Source organism: Polyodon spathula, chromosome 11 (genome assembly GCF_017654505.1).
Source record: "Polyodon spathula isolate WHYD16114869_AA chromosome 11, ASM1765450v1, whole genome shotgun sequence".
NCBI lineage: Eukaryota > Metazoa > Chordata > Actinopteri > Acipenseriformes > Polyodontidae > Polyodon > Polyodon spathula.
This window is the reverse complement of record NC_054544.1, coordinates 2,940,347-2,957,845: the sequence shown is the minus strand read 5'-3', so window position 1 is coordinate 2,957,845 and position 17,499 is coordinate 2,940,347. Positions and strand designations below refer to the sequence as shown.

Genomic DNA, 17,499 nt, shown 5'->3' with positions numbered 1-17,499 from the left:
TTAATTATCAAAGGCAGAGACTCCAACACAATGCCGAAGCAACACTGCTTAACTGAACCCCCCCCCCTGACCCATCTGCACGACTAACACATGTTCAGCACCCGTTGTGTGAATCTGTATGGACCTTGCGCCGGAGAGGAGAGGGAGGTGGATTACTCAATGTGAGTTCCCAGCGTTTGCTGTCTCCCACTCTGGCAGGGCTGGCTACCGCCTCCACACTGCTCAGCTCTGAGGCAGCTCTTCCCACACACGATTCATTCAATAACAACATGTCTGCAGTGCAGCAGTGTGCCCGCTGCCAGAGACAGAACACCCACTTCAGCAGACTGAAAAAAAACAGGCTGTCACTTCCAGCTTTAAAATGCAGATTCTTTATGTTATGAGCATACAGTATTTTCTGGACTTGTGCTGCTGTTTTGTTTTGTTTTTTTGTTTTATTTATTTATTTATAACAACAACAACAACAATAATAATAATAATAATAATAATAATCTTTATTTTTTATAGCGCAATTCATACAGCACATTTCAAAGCGCTTTATAGTTTAAAACAATAAATACACAGTGATATTAAAAATGGACAGAGTTTTTTTTTTTTTTTTTTTTGGGGGGGGGGGGGGTGTTTATAAAAAACCATATGGTTCCACCGAAATCTTCAATGAAATGACCAGTGATAAGTACCTTAAATCTGCAGGGGCACTTATTATAGTACAATAAATCAACTGTAACCACACTGAAATGCATGTCTGTCCTGCATCACCCCTCCAGCTGTTTTACCAGTCACACACCCATCCATTAAAGACGTTCCCTGCTTCCGCGCTGTGTATACTGGACTCCGCAAGCACTGCCTGTGTTTATCTGAATGCTGCTGGACTGAATGTTTGCTCCCCGTCTGCAGTCACATTGTCACAATTTTGTTGTTGCTTTTCTCTGAATGCTTTGTTCAGAGCTCTGCTTGTTTACCTCTTTGTGCTCCCTACTTATCCATGCTGATTGGTCTTTTACACACAGCACCTTGAATAAACCACTGAAAAGCAGCACAGCAAAGCAGCACACTTACAAAAGCAGGAGCAAGTGTGCTGGCATTAGCCGAATGTTTCCCTTATAAAAGTTTTACTATGGTAATTGTGCAGTTTTCCAATGCTTTTCCCATCATAATGATATGCATTTGCCATAGTTTACCATGGTTTGGCATGTTTTATATAATATGTTTTACTATCCTCTTTGGGCTGTACAATGCTTACCTATGCTTTAGCTTTGCTTTATCACACTTGGTGATGTTTTTATTATGGCAAATGTTTATAGTGTCATACCCATACAATATATTTCACTGGACTTGTTTCAGGATCAAAACAGATTTTGATAGACTCATTAATTTAGAAAACCTTTTTTTCCATAAGCTAAAGTAAAACAATGCTATAAACCCCTCTTTCTTTCTTTCAGTGGAACAGTAGAGATGTTGCTGTTTCATATTATTGCTGCGATTCAAACCTCAGACATTCCCCACAATGTCATGTTTTGTTAAACAATTTGGAGTGTGCCTTGCATTGCTTCTTTTTGCGCCAACAAAAAAAAAGTGAAAAAACACAAGCCAAGGCATTTTGTCTCGGGGCTGAGAACTGTCTTCCACACTTAGGACAATGAACATCACTGGCAGCTTCATTACTGACCATCGCAGCTCTGCTGGTACCCACTCTGTGGAGATGCCAGGCAGCATGGAAACACACACATTCGCTTAGGCTCCCGGCTCAAACATGAGAGAATGAATTCAAAGCTTTTTCATGCAGTGTCTGGCTGTTCAGCCTACCGGCACGCAGCACAAGAACCTTGCACTCGGTCTTCGGGGTTCATCAAGAAAAGACTACGGAGTATGATTCGATACACAGAACCTGAAGAGAGCAGTGAGGTTTAAAATGTACCCCAGAGGATTCGAATCAATGTTGAGGAGGATTTCAGAGTTCATACTGACCTTAACTCAGGACTGTGCTTATATAACCATGTGAAACTTTCCTATTTGTTTAGAGCAGTTCAGGTTCTCAGAAATGTCAAAGTGTCCAAAGTAATGTACTGTAACTGTACTAGTCTTGGAGTTATATTAGGAGTTACATGTCTATTAAGGAATCTCAAAACTTTTAAACAGCAAAGGTAAGCATGACAGGGTAGTGCTATGGTCCAAGCTGTTACCGGCTTCGAAGGAGACTCTGAAGCTGGAAAGTTAAGTGCTAACGCGCATGTTTATTAATCCCACAGGGGGACAAAACAACAACGAACAAACAAACAAATACGACACGAGGGCCAAAATAAAGAGTTAAAACCAAAACTAGCATGAGGCAAGCTGAGCTGCGCCTTCCCTGGCTTTCCTTCTCCAAACACCACCCCCAAAGGGCTTGTCTCCTCCCTTTTTATACAAGTGGTCATTCCCTAATTATGCATTGGGAATGAGCACTCCTGTGATTGCTGGCAGGGATAGATTTAACCCCATCCCTGCCACAGTAAGTCTGTTTGAAGTAGGGGGTGGGAAAAATATCCAAATATTCGAACATGAAAATAAAATATTTGTATTCGTCAGAAATGGATATTGTGCATTTTTAAAAAAAAAATTATTACAATTGTTTTGCAAAGTAAAAAGTACATAACACATGGTGTATGTACATAATACAGGGTTTATTTTAGCAATAGACTAAATACTGTAATAAGCATCTTGTGTGTTTGCTCTTCCGCTTCATTCAGTCATTGCAATATGGCAAAAGGCCTCAGTCTGACATGTGGAATTATTTTGACAAAATAAATGAACAACGTCTGTGCAAGTGCTTACAGTTGCTCTCGATCCCCAATTTAAAATGCTTAAGTTTCTTTCTGATGTCCAAAAAAAAGGAACCCAAAAGAGAAACTGTGTCTAGATTACGTGTACGCAACCCAGAGCTGGCAAATACTGCACACAGAAGACCCGCTCTTATGGTGGAAGCAACATGCCTCGCGTTTTCCAACACTGTCCCAATTTGCAAGGGAAATGTTCTGCATACCGGCAACATCGACTCTGTCAGAGAGGGTTTTTCAGCAGCTGGTAACACCGTTACAAAGAAGCGGCCCATCTAAGTGCAGAAGTCGTGGATGCAATTCTGTTTCTGAAAAAAAAAACTGAACTTTAAAAAAACACAAAAAAAGAAAATCAGATTTTTAAAAAAATTACTTTCTGTTGGACTGTAAAGTAAACAACGCAAGGCGCTGACTTTCTGCCTGTGGTCTCAAATGTCAATGAACAGGAATAGGAACTGCAGCACAGCTTGAAGCAATCCTGGCTCAGGTATCAAGGAAGCAGCCCCAATACCTCCTAACTTCATTAAAACAAAAGACAACCTTTTAACAGCTTGACAGACCTTGTTCTTTTTTTGCTCGAAAAACGGCAAGGCCTAGCACTTCCTTGTGTCTTGGTTTCGCAGACAGAAAAGGGCCAATTAGTCCCTCAGACCTCCTTGTCAATCTTAAACCGCTGTACCAGAACATAGTAATGAGCTGGGTTTCCCACGCATCCTTAACTGTGGTAAAGGTTCACTAAAATGAGGCTAATATAGATCACGTGCCACTGCAGCTATAGTGCAGGGTGGAAAATAAATCTTCCATAGAGCACAGCAGCCTTAGCCATTCAAGACACGGCTATACCTGAACTCATTGAAGCACAATGAGACAGAACATGCACAAGCAGGGACCTCAACTGCATTACCAGTTGAGGGCTATACTTCTGCTGGTCTCATTTCTTATCACCCCACCACTAGGGGTCAATGTGGAGCACAACAGCAGCCAATGGATAAAAAGGGAGAAGAACACACACCCTATAGCCAAAGAACAACCTGTGATTACACCACAATCCTGTTCCTCAATGCATACAGTTAGGGGATATTTTGGATGCTGACATATTTCTCCAATTGGATAGTGGGTTTGGTGTGCTTGGCTCTATAGAACGTTCCAGGGGAGGTGTGCAGAAACTGGTTGATGTGTCTGTGGTTTGCTGAAGTGTTTTATCGTTTTTTGTGGCTTTTGTTGTGTTCACAACTGCAGTGCATGTGGGGAGTTGTCAGTAGCTAGCTTCTGGGTGGCTTGCTGCAGCAATGTGTAGAAGAATACCATAGATGAAATGTTACTGCTTCACAAAAACTATATATATATATATATATATATATATATATATAAGTAGAGATATATATAGATATATATATATATATATATAGACACGTTTGTGTTTGAAGTGATTTACTTGACTAGTGGCTATTTTCCGCCTTACGATTTACTCCCATTTTGTATCTGTTAAAAGTGTAAGATGCTACAATATCAGTGGGAAATGTAAACGGACAAACTACACACAAACTGGTCAGTCAAGGAATAAGGTAAATACACACAATGGAATTCTGATTTAACATTAAATTGGTTGTGGGAAACTGCAGGTTTAATAAAGCGTATTCAAACAGTACTGACTGTACCTGCCTAGCAATGCAAACACGATGCACAACACAGCAAATACTCCTGTATAAAGTCACGTGAAAAGCGTGAAAATAAATACTACACTGTAGACTATAGCAAAGCCATCTAAAAAGCATTGTTTGGGCAATGCTCCACGCTATGTGCATTACAGTCAACACTGCCACAGCATGTCTGCTTCTTTTTCATCTCGCCAGCCAAGCCTTGTCCACAATGTATCGGATAACCATGCAAAGTTAATCAGGACTAGCAGTTACCAAGATAAAGCTTTCACTTGACTTGTGTCCCTGAGTAGAAGAGAATAACGTACAGATGGTACCGGTATTGAACTTAGACTTTCAAGCTTAAAGCACTAAAGGTTAATTCCAGGTGTTATGCATCTGAATAGAGTCTGGCTTGGAAGGGCAAGCTTTGGCCTACGCTCTTGTCTCTCCATCTCAGTGTGTGCATGGGGAAGATAAAGGGTACTGTTCAAGCATTCCGCCAATACAGATGCAGAATAGTTTATATCATATACTGTACATTAGCCCAATGTTTATTTACTTAAATCTTTGATATTGTGATATGAGTTTTTTCTGTATATTTCACAATTGTTGTTTCAATGTTTTCCACATTAACTTAAGTATCCCTTTAAATTGGCAAAATATCAAGGCTCATCCAGTTCCAACTGCTGAATGTTAAACGTCTGTAAAAATCAACAGCACTGCATTGTACAAACAGGGCAAGACCTGCAACACCCTAACAACAAACCCAGGAGAGAGTCTGAAAAAAAAACAAGGCAACCCAGAAAAGTCTTTCAACTCAGATTTTCAGATAGTTTATGCTATGGTTGTTCAGTATTTTCCATTTCAATCTGAAATTTAAGAGGACCTTACTGAAAGGCAGCCACAAGAATGCAATCAGCTCTCAGTTTAACCAGGCTAGCTGCTGCCCGCAGTCACGTTTAAAGAGATACTTACACCATCTGAAGAAAATGTACATTTTTAATATCCTGTTTTATGTGGGTTGTCTCTGCTAAGATCATTTGTTACCAGGCTTACCCACTTTTTCAACCAAAAAGAGCTGCTTTTTCTACACACTCTGCAACTGTGGTAACTGTTCGTAGTAAATGGAAAATCTCCGTTCAACGGGGACCACAATAATAGCCGCACAGCCCGATCATTTCTCAAACCACCCACTTTAGAAATGCAGCTCTTGGGAGTCTTTCCAGAAGCAGACTGGTTGTTGAATAATATGCATGATAATAAACAAGGATCTAAACAACAACAGAGGACGATACAATCCCAGATAATAGGATATTCAACATTCAGGCAATGTGTACAACCCAACAAGGCTGTTTAACATAGCACAGAGAGCCAATGATTTATTACACAGCAAAAGGACAAATCCAACCCAAACCATGTAAATATATCTGGAACCCTCAGCTATACTGCTAGGCCTGCCTTACACAGGCCAAGGTTCAGCTACACAGCACACCCAGGTTAGCTCCATACACGTCATGGTGCCACCTCCATTAACCTGAGCTTACAACATCAGTCCTTTCAGTTGTAAAACCGCACTGATTCTTCCATACATGAAATGGCTGATCGCAATTTGTTTTGCAGCCCTCAAACAGAAGGTAAGTTTGACAGAAGCATGACGTCACACTCCACAGACATGACGGCGAGCCACTCAAAAGCTTTTTTTTTTTTTAAGTGCACAGCAGAAAAAGTTTTTTTTATATTTGAATACGGTCTGAAGGGAAGAGAAAGCTGTGTGTCCTTTTCCTTCACAGAGATGACCTCCAGTACAGAATCACACAGCCAGTGTTGTGAGAGCTAAGTTACTATAGAAATTGCATTGGAAAAGCTGCCAGTCAGCTTCAACCATTTATTCTGCAGGCCACATATGCTAAGCAATCGAACACCACACACAATATGAAGCCAGACCATGCCTTTTAATCAGAAATAACATGTTTTGTAAGAATGAAGTACATTCGGAAAGGTGATACATATCGGGTCCCCTCCAGACCACAGAACTAAAATAAAAAAAGCTTCCTTATGGACTTCAGTCCTTTAATGTACATTTATCAGCTAGCTTTATGAATAGAGCCCCGGTATTGTCAGTGCTGCTGATTTTGTTGCAGGATTATGAAATTATTTAGTGTTTGCTGGTTCTGCTCCAAATTAGTATTTTCTAGTCTGGCTCTCAGCACGTGTACCTCTGTTCAAAGTTAGAGAAGCAGTCATTCAAATAGGATTCCCACACATGCAGGAAACAAAGCAGCTAACTGGCATTCTCACACCACTTTGCACCTGCATTGGCAGCTATTACAAAGCCCTAGAGGGAAGCTTCCATAAACTGAGAAATGAATTAAGTGTATAAATGTAAATGTGCTTACTCTGCTACTGATTCAGATTGCTTCCCTAGAAATATACATGTGAATCCTTTATGGATTTTTTTTGGGGGGGGGCCTTTTTATATTATAGATCTTGTTTTATTTGTCAATTGCTAACAATAAAGTGGACTGCTTGCACTTTGTTTGGATATGATGCACAGTGGGCATCATTAACAAGCCCGTGTAAAGGCCAGAGCCAGAGGTTCAGCCTCTCGCAGTGCCAGTAGATTTTTTCACTGTCATGTGGTCTCGGCAGTAAAGACGGCTTCTAACTGGGGTGCCGTCCACCCAGCAGGCCTGACAGGGAGTTCACGTTGGAATATAGTTTCCTGTCTGCGTCACAAGATTACAAGCATGAATCTCTGTGAATCCCAACGGCTTCTCCGTCTACCTTTCTACAGCTGCACAGAGGAAATGCGATTGAAAAAGAGGTCTTCCTTTTTTCTATACATGTCAAAGGGGCCTGCTGTTGGACTGATGTACCAATATCCCAAGCATCTGGATTTTGTAAAGGATAAAGGATAATAGGTCTATGTACAGTATTTGCTGGAAACATGCTATTATTTTATTCAATATTGTAGATCAGATTAACAATGCCAATCTCTGTCAATAATGACAACATTATTAAGGATGAGTTAGTTCTGAAGTACAGACCAATATGCAATCTGAGAACAGGATACTGTTGCCATTGATGGTAAGAATGTGTTTTTTTTAACTTTATTTGCAAGAGAGAGAGAAAAAAAAAACAATGCAACTTTAACATGAAATACTTGTTTATCCCAAGGATAATACTCCATAGCACTGCTGTCATGTGCAGTTTTTATGAAGTTACACACTTGCCAATAACAGACCTCACCTCATTTGTAGTACTTGTAACACGCACTGTGAGATGTTGGGTTTTCATATCCTCACATCACTCTGTATTCATTGGATACAGCGCTGGCAGACCCCACTATAAGTGTGTTCAAACTTCTCTATAGAAACAGTTTGCTCTCCCCAGGATATATAATAAAGAGTTGTTTCTTTGCAAAAATATACTAAATTAATTGGACAAGAGAAGGAGGTCATAACTCTGAGAGCCTTGAAGAGATTTGATGAAATCAAGTGGTCAGTTTCTTTTAGTTTTACAGGCCAGTTTTATGAAGGGTTGTACTCCCCATATGACAGTCGCTGCACTGCTTGCATTACAAGACTTCTGAAGTCCCTTCCACTGAAAGTATAAACTATTGGAAACATTATGCATTCAAACAAGCGCTTGCGTTGTCATGTAATTCGATACATTTCTCAAGCAGTCATAGCAACAGTTTTTTCCCCCCATCTTATTGTCATTTTATTGCATGTAGAAGCTTAGGGAGTCTTCCCAATGCATTGTATTGCATGTAGCAGCATAGGGAGTCTTCCCAATGCTAAACGCTCTTATCTGTGTTGGCAGCTATAGGCATAATATTGTGGGATGTTGGCCATATGGTTGCCAGGTGCTACCATCCGTAAGATCATATAGCCCCGCTACTTTAATCCTTAGCGTCCACCCCCACTTGAAGAGACAGTGGACCTGATTAATTACGCTTTTTATAAAGATAATATTCTTAAACCACGTCTCCAAACAGTCGTGAATACACTGAGCTCAAACCGCCAGACTGCTCTGATTTTGATGTGGAATGAATATGATTTGCTGAGGTGGTTGATCTGTGGGTTGATCTATCTGTGGGTTTAAATATTTATTTAATTTATTCTTTTTTTAAACGATGAATCACATAAAAATGTGTTGGTGCTTATGTTGTTGAGCTTGGGAAATGAATTACCACAGGGAACAGACTCGCCATTCTTCCACTCATGTTTGCATCATTCGCTGAATCACACAAACACGCCCCTTCTGTAGAAATTGTTAAAAATGCCTACAAAAAACACAGCAGTGTGACTACTTGTTGAATACTGCATGCAAATAACAGCACAAATACACACAAGGGATGTATTTCTGTAAATTGAGACACTCTTATAAAATGGACATTGTTTTTTTTTTAAACTAAAAAGAATATGTTTCAGGTCCTTTGTGCACCAGGGTTATAGAACCCAAACATCTCAATCTCTTCATAGTATTTATATACACCACCATGTTGAGCAATTGAATAAGATATGCATATGAAACTGTACAGTCTGGCCAGGGTGACATGCCTACAGTAGTGAGGTCTTAAAACATTTAATTCAGCCCATGCAAATTCCCAGGCTTCCCAGCCTCTGTGCTGTATAACATGAGTGGGGCTGTGCACTGGGGAGTAGCAGTTGTGTGCCACATCAGTAATGCAGCCAAGAACTGGGAACATTTATATTAAAATATGTCTAACTATATATCTCACAGCACAGTAGCTTTACCAACACAGTAAATTATGTAAGAACTACTCCAGGGGTGTTTCCGGTACACTTTAAACCCCAAAGTCATCCAAAATAAATTCAATCAAGTTACATTAACTTAAAAATTCAAATTGTATTCATAACCCTCATCCATTTAAAGTTAGCTGAACATTCAGATTTACTTTAGTGAATGGTTTAAGTAGAATCAAGGGACTAGATTCCCATCAGCCCTTGCCTGACTTGTACAATTTATTTTTGGAATTGTTTGTTGTTTATGGTGTTGTTTTGTGTATATGTTGTTGCACAAGTGTTGCGTTTGCTCCGCCTGCTCCCTTACATGTGTTCTACTTGTGTTGAGCATGTGGCCACCCTTAGCAAGTCAGTTAACCTCCTTGTGCTCCATCTTTGGGGTGAGACATTGTTGTAAGTGACTCTGCAGCTGATGCATAGTTCACACACCCTAGTCTTGTAACTTAAAAAGCACTGTGTGATGGTGGTCCACTATGAAAGGCACTAAAGATTATTATTAAAAAGTAAATTTAACTCAAATGGACTACATTACATGAATATAAGTTTAGGCAGCCCCAGAGAAAGTTGTCATAACAAAAACTAAGAGTAGGTAAACTTAATCATATTAAGACAATGATTTTACTCCATTTTTTTAGTAAACTTGACTTCTCAGGGTTTACAGTGTAGGGATTACGCAAACAGGCACTATCTTGCAATCCTGTTGTGTCTCGTCGTCTATCTGTCAGTCTGGCTATGGCTAAGCGGGTTCCTTACATCATCCCTTTCAGTTCGTCAATGCGTCTGATACTGCCCCACACTGGGTTAAATAAAGCCCTCATTCTGCATGCTCTACTTGGACTTGCCCTTTCTGAGGTCATTTCATCTCAGCAGTGTCTTCAGGTTCAAAGCCTTTAGGTGAAACAGCTAGGGAGTTAATGACAGGAAATAAGGTGCTGAAGGTGTGGAGAGAATTCCCCTCTGCAGGTGAAATGTCCTACAGTAGGAGGTGCAGGTAAAACAGACTACCTGCATGTAAAGCGTGCAAACTTTAGCTAAGCTTGTACAGCACCAGATATCTTTATACATGCTTGCTATCGCAAGAGCTGTGCATGGGAGCCAGTGCGCAACATGTATTATTTATGAGACTGTAAATTTTCTGTTACCGCGTTAATGTAAATAGTATGCCTAGCCATTATCCATGCATCACTCCCCCCCAGTTATAACTGCAGCAAATCCTGTTCATAAGGCCACTCAAAGTTTTGTCCAACAGTAATCTGTATGTGCAAGTAGTAATTTAATATGGGGATTCAAAGTCTTTGACAGGGATACAGTAGGTTGGCTGCATTCAACACAAAGGCAGGATATCAATGGGGTCCACAATGGTAATCATGAAGATGCCAAGTGGCTTTATGATCCGCTTGTGCTGTACAGTTTGGTCAGACATCTAATGCTCACAGCCTTGTTCAAGGAAGGCAAACTAATACCTAACTGTGAGAAGGCAGCCAGTCATTTTGGAAAGGAGCAAAGCTCAGTAACTCTGCATGCTGGAGAGACCGGCGTGAAGCAAATTACAGTCACGAGACAGCAGACAAAACCTGGTCAATCTGTAAAGTTAATCAGAAATTCAAGTAGCGCCAGGATGCACTAGCACTCAAGTGAAAAGGGAAGGGGAGCACTGCTGAATTTGAACAACAACAATTGTGACAGACAGACAGAAAGAGAGAAAAACAGGCAGACAGAGAGACAATTATTGGAGTTCAAAGGACCTCAACCTCTGTTTTTTGTTGTTGTTTTTTTTTTTTGTAAAGAAAACCATTCTTACATTTTCAACAGCAAACTTAAAAAGTACCTGAAGTTCTTGAGTTTATTTTCTATTCTGCTTACTGTTGATTATCCATTTTCACAATGCCAAAGATTGAGGGCCATTCGCTAGCAATTCGTTTTCAAGCCTCTTCTTGTCATTGTGATTTAGGCCACAGCAACTCCTATATTAAAACCCATGCCGCAATCGCATGATCCTTTTTATGCTGAATATAAAGCACATTTGGAAAGGGATGTTTTCAACAGTCACAGACTAGGCATGGATTCCTCAGCAACCTGAAACACGTCACAGAAACAAACAAATGGCATAAGTTTGTGTCTGATGTCTTTTGACTAAAATGATGATTTTTAAAACAATGATGAATCCTGGAGTGGGTTACTTCAGATGAATATTTTTTCAGCAGTGGCTTAATGCATTTTGCCTGAACCCTTCCACAAATACAGGACAGTACGCTCTTCCACTCAAACCATCAGTCTAGCCCGAACACATACCTTTCCTCACCGAAATAATATTAACAATAAATATCTGCAGTGAGCACAATACACTGCATATATTTTAAAGTACAGTTTTAATAGAAATCACTGTTAATCAATCATTAACGGCTAGACTCATTTTATAAGCAGATGCAAATTCCCTTTGTTTTTATGCAACTATAAATAACTTATTTCTAATGGAGCAGCACTCTCAGTTTTTAAAATGGAAAGTTATTTAATACATGCTCTAGCACAAAAATAACTTCATTTTGCATGCTAAACACTTTTGCAATTATAGACACATTTTATTGAAAAATGCAAACATGCACAACCACTGTATACAGTGCAGCAGGCTCACAAGCCCCAGCCTCACTAATTGAGCTCAGTCCTATCCAGAGTATAAACAAATTCCCTCTTTCTAAAAACCCAGACTATGCCCAGACTAGTTTATACAGTGGGGTCTATTCAATTGATCTGAATAGTTGCAGATCTGCAAACCACCAGTGTTTTGATATTAACTCACGACCAAAGCTGTAACTTTGAGGCAAAGCTACCCTAAAGAGACTCACGCACACACTGTTGAAGATGTGGGCTATGTCAAAGTCTCGCGGCTGTTCTGTATGTGCACCAGTGCAATATCGCCCTTTTCTCAGCTCACTTGATTCACAAATCTGGCACTGGAACCATAGCGATTGCACTGAAATTCACAGACTTTGGCAACATGGTGCAAGACTGCAGAGTTGTTAATTCTGCAATTACAGTATCATCAAAGAAGGGACACTCAGCACTCTAGAATTCCAGAAGGGAAGGGCTTCATTGTGAGGTCAGACTCTTCTTAAAGAACATGGTTCTCACGGAGTTACATGCTGCAATAGTAACACACACTGCCAAATCAAGCCCAGGCTTCGAGTCCCAATCAGATACTGTCTGATCCATACCTACACTGCAATACCAACACAGTGTGTGGAGAGAGGCAGCCCTTGCCCGGAGCTGACACTCCCCCATCTCCACCTGTCTGTGAACACCTTATTCACCAGCACCCATTTAAATAGCTGGCTAATGCCATTGCTTACCTGTCTGTATCCACACCTCTCTCTTTACAGTGTGTGTCACTGGCAATAAAATAAGAGAACAAAAACGCAGGAATGTAATTCTAACCCTTGCTGTGATCTCGGGTCTCTTAAAAAATGAAGGAAAAGAGGCAGATATTAATTAGCAACATGAAAAATGCAAACAAGCTGCTAAATAATTATTTACCGTTATGCAATAAAGAATGGGTAAAAGAAGGTTCTGCAAAATGTTGGGAGAGAGGGGTACACAATGAAATAACACGGGACAGGATTTATTAATCATTTCGTCGTCTAAAATAAGGGTGGATTGAAAAAAAAACTGCGGTCACAATACCCAGAATGGGCAGGGGGAACAGAAGGCATAAACAAATAAATAAATAATATAATTTATTGTGACACCGGCAAATGTCGCCGCCTTTTTCATTGTGAATAACTGTATGTACTTGAGATTTTAATAAAATTAAAAAAAAAACAAAAAAACAGGACATTATACACACACACACACACACACACACAGTGCATAATCATAATAATAATAATAATAATAATAATGAAAAAGCTTAAAAATCCTCCCCAATAATTAATCAGCATTAAACCCGTTTGAAGATGTGAGCCAAAAAAATACGCCAGCATATTGTTCCCAAAAGACCAATTGTCAAAACAGCGGGCAAAGTTATAAAACCATTTTTATAAATCAACAAATTAATGCTGGAACAGCAACGTCCCAGCTGCAAAAGCTAGTTTACACACACGCACACGCACACGCACACACGAAAATAAATACACAGAAATGATGATGTTATTCTTGCATCTCTAGAAAATGGCAGTGAAAAAGCCATAGTACACTGGGAGCGCTGTAATCCGCAAGTCTGAAACCAGCCTGATTGTAACGCTTTGTTAAACTAGGTCCAAGCTTATGGTGCTGAAATCTGCCATGCACGCAGGAAAGGGTTAATAAATACACTGCATTTCTCATGCCAACCCTCTATTGTCGCAGGAGATCTCTGGGGTTATTAATCAATATATGTATATATTACCATCCAATGAGCAAAAATGACAAAACCTGCGGAAAACCACTGTATTGATCGATGGTTTCACCGCGTACAGACTCTCCTCGCTACTTTGTTTATGCAGAAAACAAAATACAAGCTTGCTTGTGTTGCTAAAAGAAACAGCCCACTGAAGCAGGCAGAAACACCCTAGAAATTACAGGCAGCAGCTACCAGCGGAGAATCATTTTAACAGCAAGATTGCATTCAATTGATTCGTTCTTTCCGTGGGACAAACTGGGATTAGCTATCCCTGTCATCCCTTTCTTTTTATTAAAAAAAAAAAAAAGATTGTAGCCCATTAGAAATGAGTGCACAAGTGTTTATATCACCAGTATATTTTCCATATAACTGTAAGTGTTTTATTTTCTTACCTGTTTTTCACTGACCAGTCTTGAGTAGAAGCCGCTCAGAGCTCAGAAAGAGATTCTGCAGAATAAAAGAGTATTGAAAATGTTCTGACCACGCCTCCATCCAGCCACCGGCCGTAAAGATGAGAATTGAAGCGCACTCGCTTTTTAAAGATCTTTCAATTTGATACGTATTTTTAAAAAAACTATATATGTATTTATGTTCTAGTCTTACTGTACAGTAAACTTTGATGGCTGAAATATGGCATTTTGTTTTACTTGTATTATTTGGGAAATTATGAAGGTATTTCTGCCTCTATGAATTCCAGCACTGGTATTTATTTATTTATTTATTTGCTTGCTTTGTTTTGTTTCCATATTTCATGTTATTTTAACAGATATGAGGGTTTTTCAGAAATAAAGATTTTAAATTGCCAGAAATCTTCACATTTAATTAAAAACGTTAACATTCTGTCTCACGTGCAGCAGATGACCTAAATAATGTATAATTAAGCACCTCAAAGCGCCCCAGGGAAAGTGCCTCCCTGACTCTCTTAACCAATCTGTCAAATGACTGAATGAATCTCCTGCAGTAAGGCGTGAAGGTAGCCGGCCTGGCAGTGCAGCTGAACGAGTGGCTGGAACAGCAGAGCTTCCTTAGAGAGGTGTTGGAGGTGAGGCAGGAGGCGTAATAAAGGAGAACACGCTGCCATAGACATTCATAGGCTGCTGGCCAATGCATCACATATTTCTGACAGCTTTCTTTATCTAATGCATTATATTATTAATTGTTTTAGATGTTGTATAATGATATGCATTATTTGATTACATCTTAGTTGAGCAGATTACTAGATCACAATACCCTTGGACTTAATAAATGAGTTGCAGGTGTTTAGTGGTATGTGTGAATGTATGTGTGTGAGCTTCGTTACTGTCATGTAAGGATGGATTGGAGCTGTGTTAGAGTCATACAATGATAGTTCCTCTTAAGTCCATGGTGGCTGTGGTAACGTATTGCTCACTAACACAACCACACACATTAAGAGAGCTGCTATTTTAACTGTTGGTGTTGAGTGTGTGTGTGTGTGTGTGTGTGTGTGTGTGTGAGACCAGGAGACCTGCTCCCTCTGCAGTTTCTTCCCTTCCGCTGCAGGGAGAACGGAGGTTGAAGCCCCAGGAAGAACTGCCGCAGGCGCCGAAGGAGGGGGATGGTCAGGAGACCACACCCCAGCAGCTTTTCCGCTGCTAGGACTACCCTGGCAGGAGAATGCTACCCTGCTGTGTCCTGGCCAAGGACTTTGGGTGGGACTTTTGGGCTCTTAAAGGTGGCCATTGAGGCCATGTGTGCTTTGCAAAGGAGGGGGTATATGCAAACCAGTCCCCTGTATCTTTTGTGTGTGTGTGACATATATATATATATATATATATATTATATATATATATGCTCAGCTTCCTCCTCCGTTAATTCATGTAACTATATATTCTGCCCCGTCATTGGATCTGCCCGACCGGTCCTCTCCACCGGCAAAAAAAGAGCAGAAATGGGGAGAAGTCAGCCTCCGAGGCTAAAGAGGTGAGGGACAGAGCAGCAGGAGCTGCCTCTGCCTCCGCCACCACCACCGGCAGGCCCAGAGCAGCAGGAGCTGGCTCTGCCTCCTCTGACAACGGCAGGAACAGTGAATTGCCAATTGGTCTCGCCTCCGCCACCAGCAGGAGGGCAGGAGCAGAGCAGCAGGAGCAGAGGGTCTGGTGGTGGGTGTTCACCGGCAGGCAGAGCGGGCAGGAGACTGCCTCTGCCTCCGCCAGCTCCACCAGTCATGAGAAGAGGAGGAAGAGTGCATCCGCTCACCGTCCACCGGCAGTGAGGTGAGCACCTGCACCCGTTTTGTCCACCAGCAGAGGGTGAATGCCTGCTTTGTCTTTGTTCCACCAGCAGAGGGTGAATGTCCTGCTTGTATCACTTCCCCCACCAGCAGATTTTGCATGGAGCTCTGCTGCCTCCACAGGCATCTTCATCACTTATCTCCCTTCAAAAGAAGGACCAGGACTAGATACTGTCAGTCCTCAGCAGCCTGTGATAGGCTGCTGAAGGAAGCACGGGGAAGAACCATCCGGCGGCAGTGGCCGAAAAGAGGGCCAACAACCCGCACCCCAGCTTGTCAGGGATGCCAGCCTCGCTTCGCCCAGGTATGCCAGCCTCGCTTCGCCCAGGGATTCCAGCCTCGCTTCGCCCAGGGATGCCAGCCTCGCTTCGCCCCGGGATGCCAGCCTCGCTTCGCCCAAGGATTCCAGCCTCGCTTCGCCCAAGGATGCCAACCTCGCTTCGCCCAAGGATGCCAGCCCCCCTTCGCCCAAGGATTCCTGCCTCGCTTCGCCCAAGGATGTCTGCTTGGCATCGCCTGGGGTTGCCTGCCGTTCTGCATCGCCTGGGGTTGCCCGCCTCTCTGCATCGCCTGGGGTTGCCAGCCACTCTGCAACGCCTTGGGTTGCCAGCCGCTCCGCATCACACAGCCTTAGTACGTGTGGGCCACGGTAACCCCACGAGGGTAGCTGCCGGCCATGAAGAAGTGGGAGGGGTCCTTGGAGACCACGCCAACAAAGCCCCGCAGCAGTTTTCGGCTGCCGGAGAAGGGAAGTAGTCTGGAGACAGCCAACCCAGCAGTCATTTTCGCTGCCGTAGAAAGGTGGGCGGAGGTCGGATGACCCGCCAACCCCCGCACATTTTCGCTGCCGGAGAAGTGGGAGGAGTCTGGATAGAGCCAACCCCAGCAGCAGTTTCGGCGTCCGTGAAAGAAGGTGGAGTGGGTCTGGGGACCGCCAACCCCAGCCGCAGTTTCGCTGCCGGAGAAGGGGGAGGAGGTCTGGAGACCTCCAACCCCAGCAGCAGTTTCTCCGCCGGAGAGCGTGGGGGAGGGCCGGAGACCTGCTCCCTCTGCAGTTTCTTCCCTGCAGGAAGAACGGTGGTTGAAGCCCCTCCAAGGGGAGCTGCCGGCGCCGAAGGAGGGGGAAGGTCATGAGACCACACCCCAAGCAGCCTTTCCACTGATAGGACTACCCTGGCAGGAGAATGCTACCCTGCTGACAGCATTACGACCTGTGTGCCCCTGGAAGCCTCTGGTCCTGGCCAAGGACTTTGGGCGGGGCGTTTGGGCTTTTAAGGGGGGAGGTGGCCATTGGGGCCATGTTTGCATTGCACAAGGAGGGGGTATATGTGACAAAGGCCCGCCCCTGTGTAATTATCTGTTATGTGTTGCATGTTGGTGTGTTAAATGTGGTTAAACATTGGTACATTTGTGTGGTCAAGAACTCTCACGTGACGTATTAAAAAACTGTTCAAGTAGATGCACGTTTGCAACATGGACTGGGTTGTTGTGTGTTTGGTGAGTGGAAAACGGGATTGGAGACGGAGGAAATGTTTGTGTATAGCAATGATAAGAGGTGTGTGTGTGTTTGTGTGTGTGTGTGTGTCGGCCGTGTGTGTGTCTGAGCTTCCTGTCCTGGGATACTGTCATATATATATATATGGAG

The 17,499-nt window shown here is 42.3% G+C and overlaps 1 protein-coding gene across 3 annotated transcripts in view; it reads right to left on the bottom strand.

The window, feature by feature from the left end:
- The window catches only part of map2 (microtubule-associated protein 2), a 102,344-nt gene extending 88,290 nt beyond the window's left edge, over positions 1-14,054 (bottom strand). The window contains exon 1 of one of the 3 annotated variants that reach the window (XM_041263246.1): positions 13,996-14,054. The gene's annotated coding sequence lies outside the window, so the exon portion shown is untranslated. Of the gene's footprint in view, positions 1-11,056; positions 11,264-13,995 lie in introns of those variants that run through there. The other 2 variants (XM_041263250.1, XM_041263247.1) reach the window with 2 other exon arrangements.
- Positions 14,055-17,499: the final 3,445 nt, after the last annotated feature.